Raw genomic sequence first — 1896 nt, 5'->3', positions numbered from 1 at the left:
CGGAACCGGTCCCGGCGGGTACCCGGCGGGTAACGGTTCCGAAAAATTGAGAACCGGAACCGGAACCATTCTCAATCGGTTCCCTATTTTAGGAACCGGAACCGGAACCACTCATATCGGTTCCGGTTCCAGAACCACCGGTTCCAAGGCGGTTCCGGTTCCGCAGGCGGGTACCCGGTTCCGCTGCTCACCCCTAGTTTGAGAGCTGTTGGGTGATAAAACTTACACCAAGTTAAACGAACCCAGTTAATCCCACATAGAAGTAGTAGGGTCTAGAAGGTAAAATCTACGTAGACGTTGCTCGGTGCCGCTCTAAAAACACCACATAGGATCATGAGAAAGAAAAGCAACAGTGAGTTCTATTCAGAAGGTAAAGTCCAGACAGACATACTAGTTTATGTTAAAGATGTACAAAAAAAAACTAAAGCCTGAAGCCCAGCCTGAAAAAGCACGGGCCTAGTGAGCCGAACCATAGTCTCGGTCAGGCCTAAAGGCCGAACCATTTCTTGTATTTGAGTAAAGTCGTTATGCGCCTTTGCCGTCTGATCTACACAAGAAAGACAAAAAAAGAAAAGAAAAGATAGTAATATGTTAGTTATAAGATTGATATCGTCAAATTTTTTGATGGTGACATGACTGATTATTTGAAAATTAACGAAAGATCTACAATTTTACACGTAAGTGAACATCTTTCAATAATAACAGTGTTGTTGTGTGGATTTCTAAAGAGGGTTGATGTGAAACGCTCATTTTTTGCTTTCATATCATCTCATCCTCCGCTAACAGTTTTGTCGAATATTATTTTTTGATCTTTTATCTGATTTTTATATATTCTTAGTTCTAAGAATTTAAATTTAAACCACAAGGGTGATGTCTGATTGGTTTGAGCTTGACTCCAATGGTCAAAAGTACTAGGAGGTCCTAGGTTCAAATTCAAGGAGGAATAAAAATCCTTTTGTGGTCACGGAGGTTCAAATGCGGTGACTTCGGGCTATCTGCAAAGCAGGTGGTCGTCCTGGAATTAGTCGGCTCGCAAAGCGGGTTGGATATCTAGATTAATCAAAAAAAAATTTGTTTGAGTTTCGTTCGCATTTCATAAACTTCGGATCATCGCTTTACGTAAATTTTGAAACAAATTCTATAGCTTATTAAATATCAAATACATTTTAATTTATATATATATATATATATATATATATATATATGGATGGATATATATATATATAGAGGTTGGTTCAAATAGAAACCAACCATATGGTGCAAACTAAGCTAACCAACCTTAACCAATCACATTCTTTCTTGACTTTAGGTTCAAATCTAAATTATAAATTAATGATAAGGGTAATTTGGTAATTCAATCTTTTTATAACCCCTAATAATTAAGGTAATTTGGTAATTCAACCTTTTTGTAACCCCTAATAATTAATTAGGAGTTACAAGTCTTAAAAGATACCTCTAATTGTTCACAAAATTTTTCTGATTTCTTTATTATTTCATGTTCATGGCCTTCATTTCAATTGATTTTATACATATATTGAAATTGGTTGTCTAAGTGTACAAGATTTTCGTTTCGTTCAACATATGAACAGATCCAAAGGAAGTATGAACACCGAAATCATCAGCATGAACATAATGCGCTTGTAGTCTATGTTCATATCTGCACACATGCACAACGATTATTGATTTTGAAAATGTTCATATTTGTGCATCGCTTGCAGTCTATGAACAACTTGTTTTTATTGCAAGACACAATCGTTGTTCACACAAACACATGGACGATGTCATACGGTGCATGCCATTTTCGCTGCCTCCATGTGTTCATGTGATCAGTGACTGTGGTCGTTTACACATTCAAATGCAGTGTGATCATAACGGAATCAACAATATGAACAGAGT

The sequence above is a fragment of the Cynara cardunculus genome (assembly GCF_001531365.2).
Source record: "Cynara cardunculus var. scolymus isolate 2C chromosome LG 17, CcrdV1, whole genome shotgun sequence".
In the NCBI taxonomy this organism is placed as follows: Eukaryota; Viridiplantae; Streptophyta; class Magnoliopsida; order Asterales; family Asteraceae; genus Cynara; species Cynara cardunculus.
The sequence above is the reverse complement of the archived record's forward strand: the minus strand, read 5'-3'. Positions refer to the sequence as shown.